General features: G+C 40.3%; 1 protein-coding gene across 9 annotated transcripts in view; it reads right to left on the reverse strand.

Annotated features, from left to right (window-relative positions):
• Positions 1 to 24,445, reverse strand: part of ZZZ3 (zinc finger ZZ-type containing 3) — a 128,385-nt gene that overhangs the window by 95,886 nt on the left and 8,054 nt on the right. Inside the window, exon 2 of one of the 9 annotated variants that reach the window (XM_070405407.1) lies at positions 6,196 to 6,283. The exons of 7 other annotated variants lie outside the window; for them this stretch is intronic. The gene's annotated coding sequence lies outside the window, so the exon portion shown is untranslated. Of the gene's footprint in view, positions 1 to 6,195; positions 6,284 to 18,495; positions 18,615 to 24,445 lie in introns of those variants that run through there. One more of the 9 variants, XM_070405408.1, reaches the window with a different exon arrangement.

Raw genomic sequence — 24,445 nt, forward strand, 5'->3', positions numbered from 1 at the left:
TTTGCTTTTTAAATTTAAATTGGATTATTTGTTGTATTGAAGAATTTTAAAGAGAGGAATGGCACAATCTAATATACATTTTTTTGTTTCAATATAATTTTATAAACTATTTTATCAAAACTCACATTTACAGGATCCAAGGAAAATTCTAAAGAATGTCATAAGATTTTAACAATAAGACAGAACATATTCTCATTACAGCACAGTCCTTAAAAATGATATAGATTTTTTAAAGATCATTCTGAGTACTGTGTGAAATGTGAACTCAAAAGCATAATCAGGAAGGAATGCTCTAATGACCTAAGATGTAAATAGCAATTATATAGGACCTGGTAAGCCACAGTAACAACTTGGGATTTTTCTGGGTAAGATGAAAGCCATTTGAGAATTCTGATCAAGGGAGTAAACATGTACTTGACATTTATTTAAAAGGATCATCCCTCTAGAGACAGCTATGTACAGAACAGTCTGTAGATAGCAAAAGAGTAGAAACATGGAGGATGGTTTCAGAGGCTATTATTCCTCTAGAAGAAATAATAGTGCAGTATCAGTGAAAGGGGTAAGAAATTATCCACTTCAACATAGATTTTTGGAGACAGGCCCAACAGAATTCACTAATACACTGAATGTGGGGCTTTAAGAGAAAATAAAATAAAATCAAAATTTCTTAATCTACTCTCTCCTCTGCTTAGGGGTGGGTATTCCTCAAGGTTATGTCAAAGTCCCCATTCTATTACCACCTTCTTTTACTCCTGTATAACAAGCATGTCAAACTCAAAGGCCAGCCAAATAAACAAGGTTTAAGTTTATGTGGGTTGCAAAAAAACAAAAGCTTCAATTTTCATAGAAACGTAGGTTTATTTCGATAGAGACATGCTGAACACAAAGGGCTGAAATAAATGAGTAATTATTAACATAAAATAATAGAACATTTTAATAAAAATTAATATTTTTCATGAACATTAACTTACCAGACACTGAATAACTGCACAAATAAGCAAAATGCAAATAAACCTATTTTTCTTGTTCTCTGAAAGCAAAATATTTCCTGTTGTGCACACCAAACAAGTCAGTCCAAGACTAATGACATGGCAATCAGTTGCTAAAATATTCACTGCTAGTATTAATGGAGAGAAATAGTGCACCTGCGCGTAAGGCGCATAAGGGAAATGAATGCAACACGATTATAGTAATCAGTCACTAGCGAACGTTGTAGTTTGCTATTAATAATTATGTATGACAGGATATTGTAAAAATTAAGTTCCGAAATTTTTATTAAAACGTTTCTTACATACAATTATATTGGCTGGGCCACAAAAATATTTGTTGTGGGCCGCAAGTTTGACATGCTTGCTATACAATAACTTCAAATATTGAGCTTTGTCAGCTTCTACATTTCCCCTCGAGCTTCAGTTCCATAGGTCCAACTGCCTGCTGGATGCTACAAAAACTTCAAATTCTACTTTTTCAAAACTGAATTCCTCTTCCCTTTAGCCCCAATACCAATAACTGGTTCCTCTGTCAGAATTACTTCATCTAAATAAATGACACTATAAAATACCCTATTGTCCACAGAAAGAATATATGCATCCCTATGTTCATTGCAGCATTATTTACAATAGCTAAGATCTGGAAACAGCTCAAGTGCCCATCAGTAGTTGAATGGAAAAAACTGTGGTATATTTACACAATGGAATACTCTGCAGTTGAGAAAAGGATCTCTTAACCTTTGAGATAGAATGTAGGGACCTGGAGGGTTTTATGCTAAGCAAAGTAAGCCAGCCAGAGAAAGACAAGTATCACATGATCTCACTCATATGTAGAATCTAATAAACTGATAGACAAAATAGATTCAGAGACATGGAACAGACTGATCTTAGTAGGGAGGGAAGAGGGGGGAGGGGAGAAAAGGAAGAGATTAACCAAAGAACTGACATGCATATATGCATAACCCATGGACACAGACAATAGTGTATTGGTTTGGGGGAGGGCAGGGGTAGAAAGGGTCAGAGGGGGAGAAAAAGGAGACATGTAATATTTTGAATAATAAAATTGGAAAAAATACCCTATTGTCCAAAACAAAACCTCAAGAGTAATAAACTTTTAATTTTTTTCCCGTTATCATCCAAGTCACCCATCCACGCACATATTCAATCATTCATCATATCCTATATAATAAAAGCATAATATGCTAAGTGTCCAGATGACCATTCAACCAATCAAAGTGTAATATGCTGATGATATGCCCTAACCGGTTGGCTCAGTGGATAGAGCGTCAGCCTGCGGACTCAAGGGTCCAAGGTTTGATTCCGGTCAAGGGCATGTACCTTGGTTGCGGGCACATCCCCAGTAGGGTGTGTGCAGGAGGCAGCTGATCGATGTTTCTAATTCTCTATCCCTCTCCCTTCCTCTCTGTAAAAAAATCAATAAAATGCATTTAAAAAAATAAAAATCATCATTCTCAAAAAAAAAAATATATATGCTGATGATATGCTAAGGCCACTCAACCGCTTGCTATAATGAGCACTAACCACCAGGAAGCAGACAGTTGACCGGTTGACCAGTTGCTATGACGTGCACTGACCACCAGGGGGCAGATGCTCTGACCAGTGAATTAGCTTGCTGCTGGGGTCTGGCCGATCGAGACTGAGGGAGATGGGCCAGACACGCCCTGGAGCCCTCCTGCAGTCCCTGCCCAGCTGGCCAACCTCCCACGTCTGCCCCCAGCCCTGATTGTGCACCAGTGGGGTCCCTCAGACTGGCCTGCACCCTCTCACAAACCAGGACCCCTCGGGGGATTTTGGAGAGCCGGTTTCAGCCTGATCCCACAGGTCAGGCCGAGGGACCCCACTGGTGCACGATTTCGTGCATCAAGCCTCTAGCATATACATATATTCTTGGTACATAATTTCCTTTTTTTTGTTGTTGCTGTTAATCCTCACCTGAGGATACTTTTTCCATTGATTTTTAGAAAGAATGGGAGGGAGAGAGAGAAAAACATCAATGTGAGACACACTGATTGGTTGCCTCCTGCATGCGCCTGATCAAGCCTGCAACTGAGGTCTGAGCCCCTGACCAGAATGGAAGCCATGATGGGCTGACACTCTAACCACTGAGTAACGGGCTAGGGTTGCACCTTAATAATGTCACAGCACAATGGTAAGGAAGATCATTTAATTTGCTTTCTCTGACTTACAGGTAAGAAGGTGAGTAGTATGTAAATTAATGCTCTAATATTGGTTCAAAGAAAAATCTAAGAGAGTAAAATCTTCAACATAAGATTGTATTGCTCCGTTTACGAAGTAGAAAATCTCAGGCTAATTCCCAAAACATGAAAGGTCCACATGCATAATTTATGAATCAGAGCTTCAACTGTGAAAGCAAATTAACTCAACCAAGACAAATGAGAATAGAAGAGATTTTGGACAGAAACTCTAAAGCAGTGGTTCTCAACCTGTGGGTCGCGACCCTTTCACAGGGGTCGCCTAAATACATCCTGCAAATCAGATATTTACATTACCATTCATAACAGTAGCAAAATTACAGTTATGAAGTAGCAACGAAAATAATTTTATGGTTGGGGGTCACCACAACATGAGTATCTGTATTAAAGGGTCGCGGCATTAGGAAGGTTGAGAACCACTGCTCTAAAGGTACCATGTACTAGCGTAGGAAAAAAGAGACAACTCTAGAAACTGACAAAAATCATCAGAGAAGGCACAAAAAACTGAAAAGAGTAACATAATCAAACTATGCTTAGGCTATTGGGTCCCAAAAACTGGTCTTCAGTGAGGTGAGTAAAATACCAAAAAAATACTTCATTTTCCATAAGGCTAGATTTACTCAATAAGTGCAATATGACATTTCTGCAAATCTTCTACTTGTTTTTTAACAAAATTAAAAGTTGGCAACCCCACACTAATCCCAAAAGTTTTTTTGAAAATTATACTGAACTGGTATATACATTTTTATAATTTTTTGTTAATTAAATACAATAATTTGGAACCACTAAAGTTGTAATAAAACTAATATTATCTCATATACAAAATTAAGTATTAAAAAATAAAAACTATGAGGCTGTCGTTTCTAAATATTATTTAATAATTCCAATTCATATTAGCTGATCAAAGGGGTACTGAACAAAATGAAAACATAAAACAAGTAAATGTAAAGAGATAAGAGTTTTAAAAACCTATTTGGGAGCCATTTTTCTGTAAGTTACAGAATCATTAACCAAGAGACCAAGTCCTATGAACTTCATAATTATATGCTGATTTATATGCAATAATTCCATTAAATCCTTCTCAAATTTTATTATTCATTCCTATGCTGGCAATTTCAAGTAGTAAAATAATGAACTTTTATTTAGGTAGTGTTTACTTTCAGAAGTATTAAAAAAAAGGGTAACTAGTGCATCGAACCAATGATTTCATCAAAATTTTTTAAACTGATGCCAGGCAGGAAAGAGTTTAGTCAAAGAACAGTCTAAAGTAAAAAATTATACAGATTATATTCAGATACAGTAAAAATATAATTGTGAGAAGTAAAATTTGAGTAACAGTGTAATAATGACCTGCAAACACACAACAAATTATCTTTCATAAACACCTATATGTAATTCCACATAGAAGACAAATTCCAAGTTGATAAAATTCATAAATACTATTTTAGTATTTTTTTAATATATTTTATTGATTTTTTACAGAGAGGAAGGGAGAGGGTTAGAGAGTTAGAAACATCAATGAGAGAGAAACATTGATCACCTGCCTCCTGCACACCCCCCTACTGGGGATGTGCCCGCAACCAAGGTACATGCCCTTGACCGGAATCGAACCGGGGACCCTTCAGTCCGCAGGCCGATGCTCTCTATCCACTAAGCCAAACCGGTTAGGGCTTTAGTATTTTTTTAAAATATATTTTTATTAACTTCAGAAAGGAAGAGAGAGAGAGGGAGAGAAAGCAACATCCATGATAAAAGAGAATCATTGAGCCACACTGCCTCCTGCATGCCCCCTACTGGGAATCGAACCTACAACCTAGGCATGTACCCTTTATCGGAATCGAACCCAGGACCCTTCAGTCCGCAGGCCAATGCTATATCCACTGAGCCAAACCACCTAGGGCCATAAATACTATGTTATTTTTCCAATGACTTACAAATTCAACTTCACAGATGAACAGTCAACAGAAAATCTTCTAGTGCCAAATATACAAACCTTTCCACAATAACGATCTTTTTAAAATAAATTTTAAATAAATATATAGTGTCAAGTGAAGGAGTTTGCTTAACTATTGTCCATTTCACAGCAATGGAGTGAAATGGCAAAAGCCATCACATGTAGGAGGTACTTTGACTAAGAATACTTTAAAGGTATCCATTAGTTTTCCAAATTCAAAAAATGGACTGCATCATAAGGGTGGGGGAAGCCTCAATATAGTTATCCAAATTTCCTTTTAGTACAATAGCCATTTCTGTTTTCCCCGATTCAGCATTAAAAAACTTTACCCAGACCTGCTGCTGTTGCTCAGTGGTTGGGCATCGACCCATGAAACAGGAGACCATCCATGGTTTGATTCCTCTTCAAGGCACATGCCCAGGTTGCAGGCTCAATCTCCAGTAGGAGGCATGTAGGAGGCAGCCAATCAATGATTCTCTCTAATCATTGATGTTTCTATCCCTCTCTCCTTCTCCTTTCCTCTCTCTGGAATCAAAAAACATATTGTTCACTTGTGGGTCTTTTGACCTTTTCCTCTGAGTATAAAGTCATTACAGTTTTGTACTTTAACTTCAAGTAAGCTCCTTACAAATAGAGAATAAAATCAAAGAGTACTTTTCCCTTTCCAGAGGTGAAATCTAAAGTTACTCTTTAATATAGCTAACTCAGCCAGACTCAAGAAATCTAGTGGTTTGTAAACAAACCATTAACTGCTCTTAATTATATATTAACAAAGCATGTTTATTTCTGTAGTAGAAGCTCTGACCTTCTGAACAAATTAAAGAAAACTAGGGATGTCAGAAGATATTTGAAAACCATGGAAATACACAAAGTTCAGTCTTTGAATAATTCTGTAAACATACCAATCAAAGGTGATTTGTCTACATGTTATAAACACAACTACAGCATAAATTTTAAAGTCATCTGAGTATAATGGGAGGGAAAAGTTTTAGGTTCCAATCCAAACTAAACCACTTACTAGTTGTGTGACCTTGATCAATTGACTTCTGACACTAATTCCTCATTTGTGAATTGGGGGAAAAGACTTCATACCACATAGAATTATCCTGTGAATTAAATGAAAGAATTTAAGTATCCCCAGTACATAATATATAATCAATAGATGCATGTAATGTTGATTGTTAACACTTATTATGTTAATATGACAGGCACCGTACTTTGCACATATTATCTCATTTAAAACTCTCAGAAAAACTATGGAAGTAGGTATTATTCCCATTTTACACACGAGGCTTAAAAGTTAAATACTTTATTCAATACACAGCAAATTAAGTGGCACTCTTCTGATATTATGTGCTTTATTACAACAAAGAATTTTCTCATACCTTCACAATAATCTCAAAAATGGGCTAGGCATCGTCTTCATTTCCAGTATGTGGCAACAACTCAAGAAATGCCTATGATCATACAACTAATAGAACCAGAACTTAAACCTAGGTCTCCTGCCTAAACCAGAGTTCAATCCATAAGACTCTGGTTTTCTACATTATGCTAATCCTATCTAATAAAAGACAAAAAGGGTAATTAACCGTACCTCCACTACACTTCCCATAGGCAAATCAGCACCATGTGCAAATTAACCGCGATCCAAGATGGCGGCTAATTTGCATACTGCAGGCAGGGCTGGCCAGCACCAGATGCCATCCAGGCCGGGTGTGGGCCTGCTCCTGGGATGCCATGGCGATCCCAGAGCAGGAAAGTTCCCCACAGGCAGCACCGAGCAGGGCCTGCCCCCGGTCTCTGAAGTGATCCGGTGATCCATGAGCAGGAAAGTGCAGCCCACCCTGGCCACAGCTCAAGGGAGAGAAAAACACACAGTGGAGGTCAGGAGCCTGAGAGATCAACACAGAGGGGCGCCTGCTCCAAGCCTCCATGGTGTGGCTGGTGGCAGGCCCCCAGCAGACACACACACTCACACACAGTGCCTGCTCTGAGCCTCCAATGCGGCTGGGGGCAGGCCCCCAGCGGACACATACATACACACACACATATACACACACACACACAGGACGCCTGCTCTGAGCCTCTGCTGCTAGACTGTGGCCATTAGTAGGACATCCACTGAGGGCTCCCGAACTGTGAGAAGGGCAGGCTGGGTTGAGAGAACTCCACCCCCCAGTGCACGAATTTCGTGCACTGGGCCTCTAGTCTTATCTAATAATAGACAAAAAGGGTAATTAACCATACCTCCGACACGCTTCCCATTGACTAATCAGTGCCATATGCAAATTAACTGCCATCCAAGATGGCGGCTAATTTGCATACTGCAGGCAGGGCGGGACAGTGTGAGCCGCCATTGCCAGCCACCATCCAGGCCCCCATGTGCAGCCGCAGAAGCCGCCTGCCAACGCCTGTGTACAGCCAAAGAAGCCTCCTGCCCGCCGCCCGTGACCCGATCCGGTCCCGGGTTGCAGGCCGGCACCCGTGTGTTCCCGCAGAAGCCGCCTGCTCGCACCCGTGTGCGCCCACAGAAGCCGCCTGCCCGTGCCCGTGTGCAGCCGCTGAAGCCACCTGCCCACAGCGTGTGCAGCCACAGAAGCCGCCTGCTCACGCCTGTGTACAGCCACAGAAGCCACCTGCCCGCGCCCGTGTGCAGCCGCTGAAGCAGCCTGCCCACAGCGTGTGCAGCCACAGAAGCCGCCTGCTCACGCCTGTGTACAGCCACAGAAGCCACCTGCCCGCGCCCGTGTGCAGCCGCAGAAGCTGCCTGTCTGCCGCATCCCACTATGATCCACTGAGTTATGAGGCCAGAGAGCAAGGAGAACTTCCACCCGAGTCAAAGTGGGGAGCGGAGGACAGGGCCTCCCCTCCTAAAGTCGCCAAAGGACAGGACCTAACCTAAGCCACATCCTCCGAAACAGCCCGGCAGGCACCACTGACCCTCTCTGCAGGCCGGGCCCCCCTCCCCCTTCCCCTGTCCCTGCACAGCTCCCATAGCTCCCCACTGGCTGAGTCAGGCACAACAGGTTTGCAGCCACAGCAGCGATTTAGCAGCTAATGAAAAATGCAAGAACGAACAAATGAAGCAGCTACTGCAGTGGGGAAAAGATGTTCATCAAATTCGTTGTCTCTGAGAAACTGAGGCAGCCAGCACAGGCCCCTGCACAGGATGAGGCTTCTGCCTTTCCCCTCTTGGAGCTCTCGGAGGAGTCTGTGCTCCCCCTCCTGGTATTCTTAACACCCAGAGACCCCTCCCCAATCCAGGCAGGAATGTTCCACGCTGACCGCCTCCAGAAAGCAGAGAACAAAGAGGCACTTCTTGACTTCAAGCCTCTAAACCAGTGGTTCTCAACCTTGGCTGCACATTAGAATCACCTGGGAATCTTTTTAAAATCCTGATTTCTGGGCCTCATCCTCCAGAAATTCTGTTTCTTTGTTATGGGGTGGGGCCACAACATTAATAACAAAGAAACAGAATTTCTGGAGGATGAGGCCCAGAAATCAGGATTTTAAAAAGATTCCCAGGTGATTCTAATGTGCAGCCAAGGTTGAGAACCACTGCTCTAAACAGACTTGACCACTGCGGGCAAAGACCTGCAGCTGAGAGGGGACAGGTTCTGGGTGTCCTGAGGTCCAGAGCGTGGAAGACCTCCTGGGGGAGCAGTGGATCTGGAAGCCTGTGTGCTGGGTCAGAAACACACCTGCCTCCCACCCTCCCCTGCCCTGCACATAGATGTGCCTGGACTGGGGTGAGGAGGAGAAGGAGAACTAGAGGGAAGGAACACTGAGTGTTTGTTGGCGGCCATGTAAAAGGACTGTGACCCTCCCCTCCCACTGAGTCACTCCCTAAGGCAGCAGGAGACGGAGGGTCTGAGAGCAGCCACACAGCTTTGTGGCCGTGACCCAGGCACCCAGATGGTGTCCATGCAATGGGGCTGAGGAGGTGTCAGAGGACCTCACCCCAGAAAACCCAATAGCTCTTTGTGTGAGAGAGAGAACGTGGCAGGGAGGGAGGGAGAGAGCAAATTGGACTCAAGAAGCCTCAAGGCCCAGATAAGGAGAATATACCAGGGATCAGCATGGACTTGAGCTCTGAGGTGAGGGTCAAGGGCAGCTGGGTGGGGGCCAGCCCAGACAGAAGACTGAGGTCCACATGTTCTTGACCCTGCTCGGTTCTTTGGCACCTCTGCCTGAGATATAAACTGTCTGACATGGAAGTACAACTCCAGAGAAAGGGGTGGGGAACCTAAGTTAAATAATATTTTGTTTTTGTTTTTTCACTTGGCAGAATGGGGGCTGAAGTTGAAGTTAGGTATGGTTACTAAACAATAAAGAAAGCAACATTTCTTGCACACCCGACTGTGTGGTCTGAGTTTGCTGCTGCCTATAAACCGAGAAAAAGTTGTAAAATGAAGTACTAATCTCTAGGGTTTAGGTCAGACCGAGGAGTAGTGCCACTCAGCCAGAAGCTGGCTCATGGCTGGCCAGTGCAGAGGTGGTGACAGGACCCTCTCCCACCTCAGTGGCAGCACTAAGAATGTCCAACTAATAGTTTAGGCCTTATCCCTTGGGGGCCTAAGCCTTTAGTCGGACATCCCCCGAGGGCTCCCTGGCTGCCAGAAGGATGTCTGACTGCAAGCTTAAGCCTGATCCCCCAGGGAGTGGGCCTAAGTCAACAGGTGGACATCCCCCAAGGGGTCCTGGACTGCAAATGGGCGCAGGCCGGGCTGAGGGACGCACCCCCCCCCCCCCCCGCCCAGTGCACAAATTTTGTGCACCGGGCCTCTAGTCCTATATAATAAAAGAGAAACATGCAAATTAACTGTCCCTCTGCTACGCTCAAGCCACGCCTATAAGCCAATCAGAGTGACTATGCAAATTAACCCAACAAAGATGAAAGTTAATTTGCATATGCAGGTGTCAAGCGCCCCAGGAGGCGACGGCGTGGGCCAAAGGCGGCCACGGCTGCGGGCTCCTGGGACCATTGCTGGCCCTGGAGGCACGGCCAGGCGTGCCTAGCCACGCCCACGGGCTCCCGGGACCTTGCCAGCGGAGAGCAGAGTGGGAGAGGAGCAGGCAGAGAGCAGAGGTTTGGAGGACTTGGCAGAGCAGGAGACTGCTGGACATAGAGCAGAGCGAGAGAGAGGGGCGGCTTGGAGGGCGCGGCTCCCTCTGTCACCCCAGCTTCCTCATCACAGCTGTGGAAACTGACAGCAGGGAGGAGGAAGTCCCACCCCACAGAATCAGCCAGAATCAGCCTTTGGTCAGACAGCTCTCAACAGCCTGACAGCCACGACTCTCATTCACCTGCATCTCAGACCGTGACAGTAGAGAGGTGGGACTATGTCTAAAGAACAACTGTTGATACAATGTAGCTCTGCAGCTGAAAGATGCCAGCGTTATCGACAAAAAGTGTCTGCAGAGCAGTGTGCATCTGATCTTGAAAGAAGGCGGCGCCTGCAACAGGATGTATCTGAACACCAGCTACTGAAAAACGTCGCTCTGATGCCGAAAAACACTGGCGTTATCGACAGAAAATGTCTAAAGACCAACGTGCCTTTGAAGTTGAAGGAAGGCGGTGGTGACAACAGAGTATGTCGAGAGAACAGTCATCAACAAGTACTACCAATACTGGTAGGAACTGCCTTCTCAGCGAAAATGGAGTACATGAGGAGGCAATTCTCGAACACAGTTGTGGTGGAATGACTGTTTGATGTGAATTTTGCCTATCACTAAATTTCTCTGATGAAAAACCATCCAATGGGAAATTTACTCAATGTTGTAGCAAAGGGAAAGTCTGTCCAAATGATATACATTCTCCAGATTACCCAGCATATTTAAAAAGATTAATGACAAACCAAGATTCTGACAGTAAAAATATCATGGAAAATATTTGTTCCATAAATAGTTATTTTGCTTTTGCTTCCATGGGTGCAAATATTGCATCACCATCAGGATATGGGCCATACTGTTTCAGAATACACGGAAAGTTTATCACCGTACTGAAACTTTACATCCTTTGGATGGTGTTTCTCGGAAGTTTGCTCAACTCTATATTTTGGATACAGCTGAAGCTACAAGTAAAGGATTAGCAATGCCAGAAAACCAGGGCTGCTCAGAAAGACTCATGATCAACATCAACAACCTCATGCATGAAATAAATGAATTAACAAAATCGTACAAAATGCTACAGGAGGTAGAAAAGGAAGCCCAATCTGAAGCAGCAGCAAAAGGTATTGCTCCCACGGAGGTAACAATGGCGATTAAATACGATCGTAACAGTGACCCAGGTAGATATAATTCTCCCCGTGTAACCGAGGTTGCTGTCATATTCAGAAACGAAGATGGAGAACCTCCTTTTGAAAGGGACTTGCTCATTCATTGTAAACCAGATCCCAATAATCCAAATGCCACTAAAATGAAACAAATCAGTATCCTGTTTCCTACATTAGATGCAATGACATATCCTATTCTTTTTCTACATGGTGAAAAAGGCTGGGGAACAAATATTGCATTAAGATTCAGAGACAACAGTGTAATCGACAATAATACTAGACAAAATGTAAGGACACAAGTCACACAAATACAGTATTATGGATTTCATCTCTGTGCGGGACACGTTTAATCCTATTTTAAATTATTTTTTAAAATATATTTTATTGATTTTTTTACAGAGAAGAAGGGAGAGGGATAGAGAAGAAACATCTATGTGAGAGAAACATTGATCAGCTGCCTCCTGCACACCTCCCACTGGGGATGTGCCTGCAACCAAGGTACATGCCCCCTTGACCGGAATCGAACCTGGGACCTTTCAGTCCGCAGGCCGACGCTCTATCCACTGAGCCAAACTGGCCAGGGCTTAATCCTGTTTTAAATGCAGGAAAATTAACTCAACAGTTTATCGTGGATTCATATTCAAAAATGGAGGCAAATCAGATAAATTTCATCAAAGCAAACCAATCTAAGTTGAGAGTTGAAAAATATAGTGGTTTGATGGATTATCTCAAATCTAGATCTGAAAATGACAATGTGCCGAATGGTAAAATGATAATACTTCCATCATCTTCTGAGGGTAGTCCCAGAAATATGCAGCAGCAATAACAGGATGCTATGGCAATTGTAACGAAGTATGGCAAGCCTGATTTATTCATAACCATGACATGCAACCCCAAATGGGCAGATATTGCAAACAATTTACAAGGCTGGCAAAAAGTTGAAAACAGACCTGACTTGGTAGCCAGAGTTTTTAATATTAAGCTGAATGCTCTTTTAAATGATATCTGTAAATTCCATTTATTTGGCAAACTAATAGCTAAAATTCATGTCATTGAATTTCAGAAACGCGGACTGCCTCACACTCACATATTATTGATATTAGATAGTGAGTCCAAATTACGTTCCTCTAATTAATTCCCTTTCAATGTGCACAAATTTTGTGCACCGGGCTACTAGTAATTCTATAAACACTTGTGAATGAAGAAATTTCTAGCCCTAGCCACTTTGGCTCAGTGGATAGAAGGTCAGCCTGCAGACCAAAGAGTCCCAGGTTCAATTCCAGTCAAGAGCACATGCCCAGGTTGTGGGCTCAATCCCCAGTAAGGGGCGTGCAGAAGACAGTCAATCAACGATTCTCTCTCATCATTGATGTTTCTATTTCTTTCTCATTCTCCCTTCCTCTCTGAAATAAATAAAAAATAAATTAAAAAATATTTTAGCCCTAACCGGTTTGGTTCAGTGGATAGAGCGTCAGCCTGCAGACTGAAAGGTCCCAGGTTTGATTCCGGTCAAGGGCCTGTACCTTGATTGCAGCCACATCCCCAATAGGAGGTGTGTAGGAGGCAGCTGATCGATGTTTCTCTCTCATCGATGTTTCTAACTCTCTATCCCTCTCCCTTCTTCTCTGTAAAAAAAAAAAAAAAAAAAAAAATCAAAATATATTTTTTTAAAAAATATTTTAAAAATATAAAAAAATAAAAACAGAACTCCTTCCAGGAGAAAATAAGATAGGTTGTGTATGAAAAAAATAGATTGATACATGATCTATATTAGTTAATGCTTCTTCCCAATGGCTGTCAACATTCAAGTTGGACAGAACATGAAATACATATTTACTTGAGAATGTCACCAACTTTATACTTACACAAAATCTGTAAGAATAAAAAATAGCCCAGTGTTTATTAAAGGATAAGATATTTTGACAGTACTATTATTGTTTTCTGTAATATGTTTCTTGCATCACTGAACCGAACTATAGAAGTTTTATATTTCTTTGTAAGTCAGTGTTTCTCCTGCAAAGTCATTCCCTCTCTTTGTTCATAAAGAGGGAAAGGATATCCATCTATGGAGAGATATGAATCTATCTATGGAGAAATGTGAGACCCAAACACAAGGCAGTGCATAAGGCCTGATACCAAAAGTGCACATCATTTTATTTTTATTTGTCTTCTTTTTACCTCCTAGAACAGAAAACTTAAGAGAATCAAGCCAATTAAATAGTTAATACTGATACATGATTAAACAGGATTTTCATTATCAAAATTACAATTTTTTCATCTAGAATTACTTTTACTTTGGGTTTTAGTCTTGACAATATTTTTTAATATTTACAAGAAACAACTAGCCCAGGCAGTGTGACTCAGTAGTTGAGTGCTGACCCATGAACCAGGAGGTCACAATTCAATTCCCACTCAAGGCACATGCCTGGATTGCAGGATCAATCCCCGGTAGAGGGCTGCGGGAAGCAACCGATCAATGATTCTCTCTCATCATTGATGTTTCTATTTCTTTCCCTTCCTCTCTGAAATCAATAAAAAATATATTTTTAAAAATAAAAAATAAATCAATTTAAAAAAAAGGAATAACTACTTTTTTGTCCTGGCTGGTGTGACTCCGTTGGTTGGGCATTGTTCCGTGCACTGAAGGATTGCTGGTTTGATTCCCATCATGGCATATGGTCATGGCATATACTCGGGTGCAGGCTTGATCCCTGTTTGGGGGCATGCAGGAGGTAACTGAATCAATGCTCTCATATCAATGTTCCTCTCTCTCCCCCTCTTCCTTCCTCTCTAAAAAAATCAATGAAAATATTTTTTAAAATAATAATAAAAGGAACAACTACTTTTTTTAAACCAAAAGGTCACCTGATTTTTGTCAAAGATGAAACTACAGGAGAATAAAAAAGAAAGTTTCAATTTATTATGCTGGATTAACTAGATACCCACATGAATGTGTTTTAGACTACTATCAAATGTCATACACAAAAATCAATTCCGACAGACAATGGATCTGTATGTTAAGGGTAAAAAATAATGTTTTTTAGAAATGAAAAAAAATAGGAGAGCATCTCCATGATCTTGGAGTAGGCAAAGATTTCCTTATAAAACAATTCACATAAAACAGTTTTTTAAAAAATGGATCAGTTGGATTGTATTATAGTTTAAAACTTCCATCGAAGCAAAAAAACATCAACACTTAAGAAAATAAATATTAACCCACAGAGTGGAAGAAAATATTTGCAACTCATGCCTAAAATACATTTACTTCAAAAATTCATATAAACCATAATAACAAGACAGAGAACCCAATATTTTTTATCGCTTTTTTGTTGTTATTAATACTCACACGAGGATATTTTTCCATTGATTTTTAGAGAGTGGAAGAGAGAGAGAAAGACAGAGAGAAACATCAATGTGAGAGAAACATGTTGACTGGTTGCCTCCTGCACTTGCCCCGACTAGGGCCCAGGCCAGGGAGGAGCCTGCAACTGAGGTACGTGCCCTTGACCTCAATCAAACCCGGGACCTTTCAGTCAGCAGGCCGACACTATTCACTAAGCCAAACTGGCTAAGGCCCAATATTGTTTAAATGGGCAAAGACCAGGCATTTCATACACAATAGAGATACAATTAGCTAATAACATGAATTGATGATCTACTTCATCAGTCATCAAAGAAACAAAAACCAACAATAAGATTGTTTTTAAAAAGGCAAAACCAAATATTAACAAAAATGCAGAGCACCAGAACTCTGATATGCTACTGGCAGGAGTGTAAATTGATACAACCACTTTGAAAAACTATTTGGCATATCTACAGTTCAATAAATACACTCTGTCTGACCCAACCATTTCAATCCTAGGTATATACCCAATTTCTATTTCATGCATACATATGAAAAAAAAAAGGAAGTATATGTACATCTAAAGACATGTAGAGCAATGCTCATAGCAGCACTATTTGTGACTACCTAAATGCCCATCAACAAGATATATAACTTGCTGATTAGTCACACAATGAAATAGTATACAGCAATGAAAATAAGTTAAAAGTTCATGCAACAATATAAAACTCACAAGCATACTGTTTAGCCAAAAAAGACACAAAGGAGAGCCTACTGTATGTCTCTGTTTATGTAAAATTCAAGAACAGGTAAAACTAACATGTGGTGATACAGTTCATTTACTAGTAAGCATGGCTGACCCCATCTACATGTACACATGTATATGTATGCACGCATGCATGCACGTGTGCACACACACATACACAGCATACAATGAAAGCAGGACCAATCATAGTCCTTCCATGAGATGTTATATGACTAATGAGGCAGCCTAACACACAATTCTCTCTAGAAAGCAAAAAATAAGGCTGAAACTTCGTCAGTGACCAAGCCAACAGAAGGAGACAGTCCTAAAAGAATATCATTTAAACACTTAGGTTTAGTTTTATCTGAAGCCAGATAAACAATCCGAACTTTTCAATTTCATAAGTAAAAAAAATTTCCTTAGTTGACTGATGACTTATAGGAAATGAGATGAGGAAGCATCTGTGTATCATTCATAGGTCCAAACTAGCTTGGTTATTCCTGGAATAGAAGACTGATTCATTTCAAGATACATTAATTAAGCATGTTTTGTACTATGCACTTACCATAATTAAGATATCTCAGCTCTGCACAACCATTTATCTTTAATGGACAGTTGCAAGTTAAATATTAATAATTCAGCAAGGCCTATGTGAAATGTCTGATATAAAGATCCCTCTAGTATCTTCAATTTTTATAAATGTTTTCCTTTTATCAATTTGCAGTTTTCCTCACCAAAGCTATTTTTCAAAGCTGCCTAACCACAATACAGCATTTTTTAAGTATTTACAAAAAATTACAATTCTTTATTTTTTTCTTCAAAGAGGAAGGGAGAGGGAGAGAGATATATAGAAACATCAGTGATGAGAGAGAATCATTGATCAGCTGCCTTCTGCACACCCCACACTGGGGATCGAGCCCGCAACACAGGCATGTGCCCTGACCAGGGAATAGAACCATGACCACATGGTTCATAAATACAGAAATTAAGTATATCTAACCCATGATATTAATATTTCCATGTTAAGTTTAAAACTATACATATTCTTTCTTGAAGTTCTTGTAATATTTAAGAAAATTTTAATATTACAGAATCTGATAGCCTCATGATTTTAAATTTAAGGTAGTAACTGATCAGACTTGTATGTTTAAAGCTATAAGAGTATTTGGTTTGCCCTAGCTGGTTTAGCTCAATGGATAGAGCATCGGCCTGTGAACCAAAGGATCCCGGGTTCGATTCTGGGTTTGATTCCAGTCAAGGGCACATACCTCAGTTGCAGGCTCCTCCCAAGCCTAAGCCCTGGCCCTGGTCAGGGTTCATCCAGGAGGCAACCAATCGATGTGCTTCTCTTACATTGATATTTCTCTTTCCCTCTCTCATCCACTCTCTAAAAAACAAAGGAAAGCCCAGCCAGCGTGGTTCAGTGGTTGAGCATCAAACTATGAATTAGGAAGTCATGGTTCGATTCCCAGTCAAGGCACATGCCTGGGTTGCAGGCTCAATCCCCAGTAGAGGGCATGTAGGAGGCAGCGGGTCAATGATTCTCTCTCATCATTGATGTTTCCATCTCTCCCTCTCCCTTCCTCTCTGAAATCAATAAAAATATATAATAAAAAACTATGGAAAAATATCCTCAAGGGTGAAGATTAAAAAAAAAAAGAAATGGCTTACGTTAAAGTCATAATAATTCCTTTAGATGACTCATACATTTTTCTGCCCTCAATGGAAATCTTTGTAATTATAATGACAGGTTTCATTTTTAAGAGCCTTCTATCAATATTGATTGTTTATACCATCTGTGGTCATTACCAATCTTTCCTACTAAGTTTCTGAAACTGGCTTCTCTATGAGTTCCTACCTAATATGAACTCCAGGGTGACACATTCACTATCCTTTGATTCCCATGACTTCCATTTCTATCTGGGAAGCAAAGAATAGTGTTTTGGAAAAGCATGAGCTTTGAAATCAGGTATTTGTCACTAAGAGTGTTAACAAACTTCTCTAAGCCTCCATTTCTACATCAATAAAATAACAAATAGCATTTACTGAGCACCTATTTTATATCAAGTACCTTATATGTCCTATATGTGAGTAGAAAGTACTATCTATAATAATAAAAGCATAATAGGTTAATTAGACCAGACAGTGGAACAACCTTCCGGACATCCTTCTAGACGAAGCTGGGGCTGCAAGGGCCGAGGCAAGCCGCCACTGCTGCAAGGGATGAGCCCCTTGCACAAATTTCATACATCGGGTCTCTAGTATCCTATATAATAAAAGGTTAATATGCAAATTGACTGAATGGCAGAATGACCAGTCGCTATGACACTCACTGACCATCAGGGGGCAGACGCTCAAAGCAGGTGGTCAGTGTGCTCCCACAGGGGGAGCGCCGCTCAGCCAGAAGCTGGACTCATGGCTGGCGAGTGCAGTGGCGGTGATGGGAGCCTTTCCCGCCTCCACTGCAGTCGGACACACCACCGAGGGCTCCTGGACGGCAAGAAGGCGCAGGCTGGGCTGAGGGCTCCCCCACCTCCACCCCCAGTGCACAAATTTTGTGCACCAGGCCTCTAGTCATTTATAATAAGAAAAACAAGGCTTAGAGATAAATAACTTGCTTAGTTACAGAGCTCACAAATGCTAGAGCTAGGATTTATTAAATTCAGATCTGATTCCAAGCTCACATTCTTTTTTACCACACCACAAAGCAGTAACTATAAAATGAGTCTGTTTGCCCAAAAGAGATGTTCAGTAATGGTTATTTCCATATGCCCCTCACTGTTGTTCCATGTTGGTCAGAATCAATTTTACACCAGCAATTCTCTTCAACTTTTAGATTAAACTGCCAGCAAAGCATTTACCAAAAGATCTGATAGCCCTAGCCGGGTTTGCTCAGTGGATAGAGCAATGGCCTGCAGACCAAAGGGTCCCAGGTTCAAGGTCAAAAGCAAGTACCTTGGTTGCAGGCTCCTCCCCAGCCCAGGCCCTGCTTGGGTCTCGCACAGGATGCAACCAATCGATGTGTTTCTCTCACACTGACGTTGCTCTCTGTCTTTCCTCCTCTTCCACTCTCTCTAAAAATCAATGGAAAAATATCCTCAAGTGAGGATTTTTAAAAAAAGTGCTGATAATCTTTATTAGTGGATTATTTAATTAATCCACTAATTACAACCATATCACATTATGCCAAACATACTCAGGATTTTTTGTTGTTGTTAAAAGAGCCTACATACAATAAAAGCCCATGGTTAGAAAAACATAAAAAGTTAGGAAACCCAACTATCTTATTCAGCATACTGTGCTATTTATCCTCATAATTCTTTAAACACACCATGTGAAGAAAAGGCTTTTTTTAAAAAAAAGTCATTTGGGCTGGGAGGAGGGAGACACAGGGAAAGGGGATGGAGGACATCTGTAATACTGTCAACAATTTTTTTTAAAAAGTCATTCTGTGAGTTATTCAGATCAAGACAACAGGAATACTTACAAAGCAATCACCAAGCAGACAAGAACCCTACAGTTGTCAGTATCATCTGGAACTATAAATAGCAAGTTTCTCTTCATTATATTCTCATTTTCTTCATACATTAGATTGTGAGTAGCCAAGTAAGTGAAAGAATGTCTCCTAGGCCTAAACACTACCACTGATATCACTTTAGAGCCTACAAATCAGGTGTATTGATCTGAATTGACAGAAATAGCTAGAATAAAAATATATATTTCCAGTTTCTTAAAAGCAAAAAAAAAAAAGGATTGGTTTATAAGTAGGTTTCTACTGCTAACCTGTAGCATGTTACTATTCTGAAGAGCTTCTAAACACACCAGCTGATTTTTGGTTTTAACCTACAATAGGCTGAGGTGAAAATGGCTTAAAATAGGAAAAATAAATCTTTTTGGATTGATAAAAATGTTCTAAAACTGGACTGTGGGAATAGTTGCACAACACTGTAAATTCACTAAAAATCACTGAATTATACACTCAAAAAGAAATCCTCCCTCAAAAATTTCTAATTAATATGGTGACCAGAATGCTCAGCTCCTTCCTTACACTGCCTTGACAATAACACCAGTATTTAGATCTATTATGCAAATCTGCATGTGTTACTTGAATTGAACTCCAAATCCAGTAATTTTAGCATATTGGGGCCTCCTGGTACTGAATTACATTATAGTCCTCTTTACTAAACAAAAGTAGTTTGTTTATTTGACACCACAGTACACAACTTTATCTAAAACACTTTAAGAAATGCCCAGCACTGGTCGGTGTGGCTTAATTGGTTGGAGTGTGGTCCAATACTCTAAAAGGTGTCAGGTTCAGGGCACATACACAGGGTTCCATCCCCCATCAGGGCACATGCAGAAAGCAACAATCACAGAGATGTTTCTCTCTGTCTCCCTTTCTCTCTCTAAAATCAGTAAATAAAATAAAATAAAATAAAAGCCTTACTAAAATTACATGCAAAAACAAGATGTATAAAGCAGCATAAAAGTTTGGCTAAATAACACAATGAATAAACTTAAAAGCATTCTATTTTTAAAGATCAAAGTATTCAAATCATAGCTACTCCAGTTCTGATTATTTTTATGTTTAAAACAGTCCCTGAACAATAGATCTGGAAGAAAATTCAAGTATCACTGTAAAATGTGATAAAAGAAGTTCATTAAAATTGAATATATATACTACGGTGCTGGAACAAGGAAAGACAAATGTACATAAATGGCCATAACACCTCAAACTCCAAAAACAAAATCTGAATGCTTAGGTTCATATCCCAAACCCAGAATTGGGAACCTGTATAGCACTGAGCAAGATACTTAACCTCTCTGCTTCAACTTGCTCATATGCAGAAAAAGGGTAACAGTAGCCATCCTTAAAAGGTTGTTGTGAGAACTAATAATGAATACAGTATTTCTATATATGTAGCACACAGAAAACTTTCAATAAATTTTATTAGTATTATTTTAAAAAATTATCTAGAGCAACCCTAGCTGATTTGGCTTAGTGGATAGAGCATTGGGCTATGGACTGGAAGGTCCAGGATCGATTACAGTCAAGGGCACATGCTCAAGTTGCAGGCTCAATCCCCGGTAGGGGGTGTGCAGGATGCAGCCGATAAATGATACTTGTTCATCATTGATGTTTCTATCTCTCCCTCTCCCTTCCTCTCTGAAATCAATAAAAATATGTTTTTAAAAAAAATTATCCAGAGCAGTCCTTCACAATCTTCAATATACATTCAAACTGCCTGGGAAATTAGTTAAAATGAGATTCTGTTATTCGGGAAGATTTGGGTAGGTCCTAAAAGTTGCATTTTTTTGTTTTTGTTAACCCTCACCTGAGGATATTTTTCATTGATTTTTAGAGAGAGTGGAAGGGAGGAGGAGAGACACAGAGAGAGAGACATCAATGTAAGAGACACACATTGATTGGTGGCCTCCCAATCTGGAGCCCTGACCAGAGCCAGGGGTCAGGGATCAAGCCTGCAATGGAGGTACGAGGTATGTGCCCTTGACAAGAACTGAACCCAGGACCCTTCAGTCCACCAGCTGATGCTCTGTCCACTGTGCCAAACCACCTAGGGCTGAGATTTGCATTGCTAGTAAATGCCCAGAGAGTTACCAGGAAGGGCACTTTTGAGTTACGAGATGGTTCTCAAACTTCAGCACACGTCAGAATCATTTAGAGGACTAGTTTAAAACATAGATTTCTGGGTTCCAGCTGAGTTGGAGAGAATTTGTATTTGTAACAAGTTCCCAAGTAATGCTATGCTGCTGTTCCCAGGCTCATTTTATAAATATTTATGTGTTTTTTTTAATATATTTTATTGATCTTTCACAGAGAGGAGGGGAGAGAGATAGAGAGTTAGAAACATTGATGAGAGAGAAACATCGATCAGGTGCCTCTTGCACACCCCCTACTGGGGATGTGCCCGCAACCCAGGCACATGCCCTTGACCGGAATCGAACCCGGGACCCTTCAGTCCGCAGGCCGACGCTCTATCCACTGAGCCAAACTGGCTTCGGCTATTTATGTATTTTTTAAAATATTTTTCATTGATTTTAGAGAGGAAGAGATAGAAACATCAATGATGAGAGAGAATCATTGATTGAGCTCCCTCCTGCATGCCCCACACTGGGGATCGAGCCCGCAACCTGGGCATGTGCCCAGACTGGGAATCAACTGGTGACCTCCTGGTTCATAGGTTGACGCTCAACCACTGAGCTAAAGTTGGCTGGACCCAGGCTCATTTTTTTTAAAGATTTTTAAAATTGATTTTTAGAGAGAGAGGGAGAGGAAGAGAAACATTTATTCAAGAGTGGAACATCAATCAGATGCTTCCTGCATGCCCCCCACTAGGGATGGAGACTGAAATCCTGGCATGTGCCCTGACCAGGAATGGAACTGGCAACCTTTCAGGCCAGAACCCATATTTTGAGAACTACTGCTCTTAAGTTCTCAGTTAGGATGTACATCAGAATCAGTTCTGAGGTGTTTGTGTTTCTTCGATTAAATATAGGTGCCCTGACTATACCCTAGTATTAGTTCTCAAAGTGTGGTCTTATAACCTACTAGATCTGAAACTCTAGGGGTGGCGCCCAGCCATCCATTATTTTTAAGAAACAGAAACAAATAAACCTTCCACGTGATTATGATGCATGTTAAAGTTTGAGAACCAATGCTGTATAGTTACATATAAATCAGAATTTCCTTGGTGAAATTTTGCTAACTACAGAAAGAAAAGTATCTACCTATATATATGTGGCTTAGGTCCACCTGGAAAATATCTTGACTCATTAGCGAAGTAAAAACAGCATTTATTCAAATCTAGTGGAAACTCCATAACCATTACCTAAGTCAGTGGTCGGCAAACTCTTTAGTCAACAGAGCCAAATATCAACAGTACGACTGAAATTTCCTTTGAGAGCCAAATTTTTTAAACTTAAACTATATAGGTAGGTACATTGTTATTAACTTAATTAGGGTACTCCTAAGCTGGCCTTTGCTAAAAACGCCCTCAGTCTGATTGAGGTACGTTTGCTGAGGTCGACCCCTTCCAACTCTCCCATCCACACTCGTCTTATATACTTGTTTTGTCTCCTTTCCGAAAACCGACTTCTGCGCATGGGCCACGAAGTTTCAATCGCACTCTACGTGAGTGCCCACACGTGGTATTTTGTGGAAGAGCCATACTCAAGGGGCCAAAGAGCCGCATGTGGCTCCTGAGCCAAGGTTTGCCGACCACTGACCTAAGTCAATTATTCTTTACCTCATTCTTCATGAGATAATGTTCTCCTATAACACGGTGTCCCTCCCAAAGTCAGACATTTAAAAATCTCCAAACCAAAAAAAACCCCATAACTTCTTAAAGAAATGTTAGTCAAAACATTTGCCTAACATTTCCACAAAAGCTCAGCAAATACAAGATCACTAGAGTCTGAAATGTAGGTAGGTGTTAATCTTAAATTATTCTGAAACAAAATAGCTAATTCCAACAACTATAAGCTATTTATAATATTCTGGCTCTAAAGTAACAACTGACAGTAATCAAAATTTATTTATGAGGGAAATTAAGTCTATCTTCCAAGCTAATCATGAGACTTACCTGAAAGAAAAATTATGTGCATGAACATAGTAATAAATCTTTTACTATGCCTTTCTTTAAAATTAAGAAAGTAAAATGGGAGGCATAGAAAAGAAAATACAAAGGGAGGATTTCTGATAAGAAAATTGCACTTACACATGAAATCAGTCTGAAAGGAAATACTAAGTAAAGTCTCTCAGCTGATTCTCAACTTTTTAGTTAGCCTACAATTTGATTTTATAATCTGCATGCCACAATTTTGTCCTGATCATAAATATAAAATAAGTATTTTAAAAGTAAAATGGATGTAATAATCTGAACAATAAAGATTTAATTATTTAAAAAAAAGAAGAAGAAAAACAATAAAAGTAAAATGGCTTAAACTTAAACTGGGGTTTTTTTTCTTGGGGATAAATAATACAGGATATACCAGAGGGTTTCTGTCAAATTAGAATGGAAATGAGTAATTGCTTGAAAGGAATTCAAAGAATGAAAAGAAAGCTGCCAAGTCATAGGATAAAAGTCCAAAAAGCCATTAGCTCATCAGGAATGCTGTACCAAAGTATTCAAAACAAAAAATTTAAGTGGAAAAATAAAATAAAAGCTGAGGGGCTGTTGTAGGCCATCAATGACATTAACACACAAACAGGTCTACCACACAATCTGAAAGCAAAGACTTTTCTTTGGTGACCAATCCCTTCCCTTCCAGAGAGTTCTTGAAAACTGAATGCCAGGAGAAAAAAGTCTAACTCGAAGTGCTGAAATCTCCAGGTATAAATATTGAGTTCTAGGATTTCTCAGGTTACTCATGTCAAAACAGAATAAAGAAGCAGTAATGTTTATAAAAAAATTAAAGTTCAAAAGCACACAAAATTATTCTATGGTACCAGACATTAAAATAGTGGTTTCTCATGGGGGAAAGGGGAGTTTTCATGAACAGAATAGGGCTCAAGACAGTTTCTGGGCTTTGTATAATGTTCAACTCCTTACAGGTGTGTTCACATAGTGAAAATTCACTGAACTGTAGACTTATGGGAACTTTCTGTGTGTATTATGTTTTAATCACTTTTTTTTTTTTTAAGCAGGGAGGGGGGAAAAGGAAATTTCTCCCTCAGGAAATAAAACATTACTGCAAAAACATTTTAAAATTCTATTCAGTGGAGAGAGTTAAGATTAAGAATTAGAGGTCTAGGAGGGCAGTAGAGAGTTAATATAGAGAAGTATTCAAGTTCCTCAAAGGCCATCAGTAGATAAATCTCACAAACACACACACCTTTTTCAGGAGGAAGATACCTCTATAATACAGCCAAGCCAAATAGAGC

This window comes from Myotis yumanensis, unplaced genomic scaffold (genome assembly GCF_028538775.1).
Source record: "Myotis yumanensis isolate MYYU_CA2020_CCGP unplaced genomic scaffold, mMyoYum1.0.hap1 SCAF_2, whole genome shotgun sequence".
In the NCBI taxonomy this organism is placed as follows: Eukaryota; Metazoa; Chordata; class Mammalia; order Chiroptera; family Vespertilionidae; genus Myotis; species Myotis yumanensis.